Raw genomic sequence first — 7,840 nt, 5'->3', positions numbered from 1 at the left:
CTCTTTTTCATCAATTGTTAAGGTGTCATATATTTTCTCTATGTTCTTCAAGTTTCCTTCCTCTGTGATTTCATTCAGCAGTATATCAAGAGGGGCCAAGTCTTTGTTTGTCCTCTTCTTCTTCTTGGGTGTCAATTTCTTCTTTAGTGTGGCCTTTCTTACCGGAGATCTCACTGCTTGTTGTTTTTGCCTTGTCCTCCTGGGTGAAGGTGTGGTTGTCGGTGAGGGATCTTTTTTTCTTACAACTCTTTTGAAAGTTGCAGGTATGTCTCCTTCCGAAGAAGTACCTACCGGTGATAGGTGAGTTTCAGGTTGTGGAGCTGCTAACTCATCCTCTATTATACCGGTTTTCTTCAATACATCTTCTTTGATGGCTTTTGCCTGTCTAGAACCTTTTCTCACAACTGCTTCAACCTTTTTCACTCTCTTCTTAGATTGTATTTGACTTTCTATGGTTTCAGCACTACCAAATACTTCTTCCTTAGGTTCATTTGGTGCTTCCAGAAGTGCTTTAGCATAAGTTTCAACTATGTGATCATCAGTCTCATAACCCATCTTTGTTACCCAGATTGTTCTAGGGATGACTGCTTCCATCCAGATTCCATCTTTCTTGATTACAAAGAATATTTCATCTTTGTATTTGTCAACAATCTTTCGTGATAACCTTATTCTTTTCTTCATTTTGGCCTTTAATGCTTGAAAGAAGTCATGAATATTGTTTTCCTTGTCTTTTCCCATGTTATTGAATAGTTTTGTTAATTGTTTGCCTACCGGTATATCATATCCAAGTTCTTTGTAGCCTATAACAGGAACCTATTTTGTTATATGTAGCGTTAGACATACTAACAGATTTCCAAACCTGAAAGTTCCTTTCTTGTCCTTCTTGATCTTTCCAAGGTTGTCAATTAATTTATATTTTAACCACTCACATACATCAATTTTTGCATTATCTGTGATCATATCATAAGCACTCTTAATGCATAAACTTGAAACTAAATTGAGTCTATTTGCATGAGTAGCTTTATACCCTAATATCATGCTGATGAATCTCACATTAATGTTTGTTACATCATTAACTCTTAGGGACCTCTTGTCGAATGTTGCACCAGTTAGGTTTATAACTAGGTCATTGGAAACTTTCTTGGTTTTATCTGGTCTTTTACCGGTGGTCGGTAACCCTGTGACAACTTTCACAACTTCCTTGGTGATTTTGTGGACTGCATCCAACCAGAAAAATTCACCATGTACCCTGCTTAAGACTATCCTAATCACATCCTTGGGAAATTTGAGAATGCTAAGGATCTCTGTAAATCCTAGGGTCTCAATGATTTTGTGTTCATCTTTTACATTGTTGGTTTTATCACATATCATAGTTTTAAACATGGTTTTAATTTCTTCATCTCCTAGTTCCTCAATGTTGCAATGGATGTACATTCTGGGGTCTTCAACATAAACAACTCCCTTAGGAATTTGAGAAAAAGCACCTTAGGTATCATCTTTCTTTGCTATCTCAGGAACTAATTGAAATACGGGCCTAGGTCTTTTTATCACTTCAACAATAGTAGAGTTTGCTATATATTCAACTACAGAGGTGGATGCCATGATTAAATACCTTTTACTGCCTTTAGGATGGATGATTGCTTGGAGTGTTCTTCCTTCTTGCTCGAAATGCCTTAGCTCAGAATCTTTGCGCTCTTCGTAAATTTGAAATCTCAGTGAAATGAAATGGAGCCAAAACCTTAATTTTATAGTGTCTATTCGCCATCTACCACATTAATTGCATGCTGGTTAAGTATTCACTTAACATTGTTTGCCGGTAATAAGTAATTTTCAACTTCTTATCTCTAACCGAGGGAATAATAATACATGTGTCATTAGATTGCCAAACCCTCAAAGAAATTTTCTTCAATTGGATGAAGAACTTCCTGCCGGTGGAGCACTGCTCTGTCCTTCCGGTGAAGCATCACTCTGTCCTGCCGGTGAAGCATTGGTTTGTTCTACCAGTGGAGGAGTATTCCCAATATCTAGATCAACTTTTCTAATCCATTGTTTTGAGAATTCTTGCTTAACCTCTTCAACTTTTTCTTTACCTTTCAAGATAGAACTTTTGTTGTCTACCGGTGTTCCTTTACTTCTACAGAATTTAGCAATATGCCCAATTTTGTTACATGCATAACAAGTTACATTATTCTTCTGAATAGCTTTTCCATAACCTATGCCAGTTTGTGTTCTGCATTGATTATATAAATGTCCAAATCTTCCACAAACATAACATCTCACATTCATTCTGCAGTTTTTAGAGTTGTGACCAACTTTGTTGCATTTAGAACATTGGCCGGTGGGTGTGTTGATATTCTGATATTTTCTAGATCTACATTCATTTGCTCTATGACCATACTTATTACAGTTAAACCATTTTCCATTGAATTTATAAGCATTAGGTTGTCTTACTGGTTTGTTGTGATCTTGAGTATTTGCAGTACCGGAGCTTTCACCAATTTCAAAGCCAATTCCAGAAGTGTCACCTTTAGGTTTTTGATTCTTCAGCAAGGTGCCAAGTTCCTCTGAGCTTTTCTTGAGTTTTTCTTTATGTTGATTTGCAGTTTCTAGTTCTCTTTCTACGACTTCCTTTTGTCTCATCAGTTCATTTGAGTCATTCTGAGTATGCATCAGATCTGTCTTCAACATGTCATTTTCATAGCTAAGTCTTGTGTTCTCATTTGCTGCATCACTTAGTCTTCTGGTTAATTCTTCTTCATTCTTCTTCCTATCCTCAATCTCTTTGCAAAATATCATAGTCATATCCTGCATCTCATTCTTTGTTGTCATGATCTCTTGTTTCAACTTGCTTATCATATCATTAAGTGATTCCTTTTCATCATTCTCATTTTGCAATTTTTCACAAAGTTCTCTTCTCTTATTTGTTGCAACAGTAAAATTTTCTTGAAGTGCCTAAATGATATCCTGAACTACCCTTAAATCATCTTCTAGTTTGATATTTTTCAATTTCTCTGCATCATAGTCTGTAAGAGCTCCTTCAAGTTGCTTCATTAGATTTTCCATCTTTACCGGTGTCAAGATCTTCCTCAAGCTGTTAGGCTTCTGAAAATAGAGGACCAAGCTCTGATACCAATTGTTAGGAATCCCACAGATACTGAGAGGGGGGGTGAATCAGTATTTGACTGGTGAATAGAATTTCTTAACTTAAAACATGCAGAACATAATATAACAGTGTACCGGTATGCAAGAAATAATGCAATAAACAGAATCAAGAACATCCACATGAAAAGCACACCATAACACAAGATTTTAATGAGGACACCCGATGTGGGAAAAACCTCGGTGGTATTTGTGACCCACAATATTCATTCACTGGCCAATAAGAGAATATTACTTACAATAGGGGCCTGCACATGTAGGAAGGCCAACTGCCTAGAGCTCACTGCTCAATGGGAAGTCTCACTGACTTACAATGAGGATTATACAAATCCAATAACTTGTACTGCTTTACAATGGCATCTTCAATGCCAGATTCAGTACCAGTTCCTGCTCTGTTCTTTACATATACCCCTTAACCTATATTTCGCACAATAGGTCTGCCTAATATTTTCCTTATACTTATTGTCTCCTTATTTTTATGTCTACAATGATCTATTTTATATATAAGATTCATTTTACAATTTGCCAAGTTGGCTTACAAAGTTTTTCAATAATAAACAAAATATAATAAAACAAAATCCTGTCAGCCTCTGTGCCGGTATACTTCCTTTCTTCTGTGCCGGTGTCGGTGTCCTAAGGCTTTTTAAATGAGACACTTGATAACCATCTTTACTTTTCATGCAAAATTCCAAGTGTAAGTCTTTCCTTGTGATATCAAAATAACTTCATTATTTAATAAGTCGTTATCCTATTATTTCATCTTCTTCGTGGTTCAATCTCAAAGTTTCTCTCTCTATCCTCTTCCTTTATTTCTAGAGGATTGGGTGATCTATGAGAGTTTCACTAAGTTTATCAACAACTTAAGAAAGTATTTCACTATTGTATCTATATTTACATGAACGTAATTTTTGAACAATTAACAATGATTCCTTTCACTATTCTATATCTTCCATTAGAATATTGCACAGGTCTAAAACTAGATCATCCTTTAGAGAATATCTAAAGCAACCTATGATACAATTCCTATCACTCTTTAGCATTTTCCATGCATCTTCATAGTTATTTAATCATATGTACCTCATAATACATTTCTCTATAAGGCTATTCAAAAGAGAGTTCACACAATTTTGTTCTAATCATGGCTTGTCTCAATCAAACTTTATTCTAATAAATAATTATATATAACTTCATGAATCACTCACTATCCTTGCATAATGACCAAAGAATTAAGGTAGATCCTACCTCCTTATGCTCTTGTTACTGGCTTGAGGTGATGGACTTGCTTCCCTCTTCATATTTGCCCACTCTCTTTCAAGATGGTTCACAAACTCTTTGTTGATCTCCATCTGTCAATTCTTCTACTAACTCCATCCTTCCTATCACTCTTTTCTATCTCTTTTATTTCTAAACTTTACTTTGAAATTCGACTCTAAATCTGAGATGATCATGGTCGATCTCTTACGACTTGCTTGTAAACAAATCTAAATCTCACTACTTTTCTCTTCTTCATTCCATTCTCTAATCCTTGGTTGCATCTCTCTCCCTTCTCTTCCAACTCAATGGTCTATATATAGTGTAGTCGTCTACCCTCTTTCCTATTTTCGGGCTATCTCTACTAGAGGTGGATTGATTCTAAGTGACACCACTCATGATCATAATAGTCCTAATCGTATTTGAACACCTATGTGTTCACCATGTAAAGTTATCCATTATCCATTTCATGACACCACACCACTAAAGTTGTTAAGTCCATACTTATAGATTATCCATGTGGCTTTTAACTCCAAGACTAAGTCAACTTACTAAAAATGATTTCCTTAAAACATGCAAAGTTAAATTAAACTAACTTATACATGTCGATCAAGGTGTTTACGTGGGATGATAACCCATGTCTTTTATTAATTCATGCCACCTCATGTGTAATAGCCATCATGGTTTATGCTTGCAACATGGTCGATGTGAAACCAAAGTTGACTATGACTGAAATAAACCCCTTAAACTACGCCTACTACCGTATTCTATCTACAGGTGGAGTGTCCTTTAATAGGAGTGGTCATGGTTTGCAGCATATTTAAAAGGGAGGAGGGGTGGTCGGTGGTAATACCGACCCCTCCCTTTAATTAAGGGGGGTGGTCGATATTACTATCGACCACCCTCATTATTATTTAACTTTCTTAAAACTTAACCCTCCACTACCATGTGTTACGTAATTTTTAGTTTTTTTATAATTTATTTATATTTTATATATATATTTAATGACTTTTCATTAATATATATATTAAACATTAAACTTTATTTAATAAATTCTTTAATAAACCCTTTCTTTAATTAAATATATATATCGTATTTTCATTACATAATTTAATTTCATAAATACATATACAATAATTACATACATATTTACAAGTATATGATCAAATTATTATTAGAATTCACACACACACACACACACACACACATATATATATATAATGCGTATATATTTTTAATCTCAAATAATTACATATATGTATAAACAAAATTCTTGACGAAGTCAAATTTCACGATAATTGGATATTTATAACTATATAGATATACATGTATATGATTAAGTCAATTTCTCATATACATATACATTTTGACCAATTTACAAAAGTAAACTTATTAGTACAATTTTCATACATTTATACATATCTAAAAAGAACATATAACCTAGGGTCGATATTCATTTTCGAATCATCTACACATTTTTTCTCTTTTAACAATAAAGCATAATATTTCACCATTACTCATGCAACTTAAATTCAATTCAATCTACTACTCATACTAAATTTATCATTTCAATTTGAACAAACACTCAAATAAGGTCATTTAAATCATCCATCTTTCAAGATGCAAATATAAATCCTAATGTGGTGTGTGAGAGATTCCATCTATCCTAATGACATACAAGAGCTAAGACAACTCTACCTGAACCATGTTCTCGTCTTCATCATTGTTCACCTGCTCCTGCATTCAATTTGCACTCAATCACTCATTAGCTATGACGATCCCAATTTACAATAAAAATTATTACTGATCATTCAATTGTATATAAATCATATTAGTACATTCGATATCTTTTCTTATTTCATTAAGAGTTCTATTTCATTTCATTTCAATTTCATTTGAGAAATAAACATTATTTTCCTAATTAAATAATTATGGAAAAATAGGGTTCGTGACATCCTTCCCCTCTTAAAAGAGACATCGTCTTGATGTCTTATTATTCTATCACTAAGCACATACTTTCTCAATATCATAAACATTAACCATTCATTATGATCTCAATCAAATATAGCAATAATAGTATCATCTATACTATCCAAATTTACAACATGCAAGTCAAAATCAGAGTATTCAAGTATTTCATGCATCAAGCAAATACTACTCTAAGAAAATAAAGGATGAATATGATAGTCAATCATCGCATCATCCTCCCAAATAACACTATCATCAGAATATTGGTCCACTAGATCCAATACTGAGTGAAATCTCTACTAAGTAGTCTTAAGGCTACTTCGATCAAGAATTTGGATGTGCTCCACTAGCATCATTCCTGGATCCTATATCCATAAGCATCTGGATTCATACTTCCAGCACATCGAAGGGTCCCACATATCTTGGTACCAACTTTGATGATTTCCTCAATAAAATAAAGCTCTTATGAGGCTTCTCTCAAAAGAATTTCTTCTTTAGTAATAATTATCTGAGAATCTTGTTTCTATTATCATAGATTTTTCTTGTCTATCGACTATCTCTTCCAATATATTCTTGATCAATTTCATTTGCTCATTCGTTTCTTTTAAGCATATTAGAACCAATGATGATCCTATCTTTATTCTATCCCAACTGACAAATGTTTGTCATTTATGTCATAAGCATCATAATGGGTATCATTCCTCAAAAACATATGAAAAGATTTTGTTGTATGCCAACTCAATCCAAAGGCAAATATTTCTTCCATTCTTATTTCTAATTCATGAGATACATGAAAATGAATTTTCCACGACCTGATTAACTCTTTCTATTTTTTTTTCCATTCGGTCATCTACATAAAGATGTCATGCCGATTTAATTTAGTTCCCAAAAATATATTCAATATTGTCCAATTCCAAAATGTCATCCAAACATTCCTATTTTATATTTCTATTTTTGAAACTCTATGCAATTGCTAAGTTGAATGAGTAAATGTCTTCACAAAATTTAATGATTCATCTTTATATATATCCAAGTACAAAATATGCAATCTCTGTCAAGCCGTTGACACTATCCAACTATAATATCATGATTGCTCTTACTCAAAAGCAATTCTTGAATAAATTTCATATTTATTTTCAACCAACTATACTTAGGTTTGATATAAAAGTCCTATTATATGATCTTGCTCAACTTTCACTCGCTAAACACTATACCACATACTCAACTATGTTTTCCAAAGTTCTTGGTTTCGTCCCATCTTTATCAACAATCTCTAGATTAACTAGATATTTCCAAATGTTCTAAATATGATACAATATTTACTTCCTCAAGTTTCTATCTCTAAGTGAGTACATCCTTCATTGACGTTCTTAATTACCCTCAAGTTATTTTCTCAAATCTATCAATTCTATGATCCAAAATATCTACATTCAAAACTTCAATAATGTTTTTCTTCCAAGTG

Source organism: Cryptomeria japonica, chromosome 9 (assembly GCF_030272615.1).
Source record: "Cryptomeria japonica chromosome 9, Sugi_1.0, whole genome shotgun sequence".
In the NCBI taxonomy this organism is placed as follows: domain Eukaryota; kingdom Viridiplantae; phylum Streptophyta; class Pinopsida; order Cupressales; family Cupressaceae; genus Cryptomeria; species Cryptomeria japonica.
Note: the sequence above shows the minus strand (reverse complement) of the source record.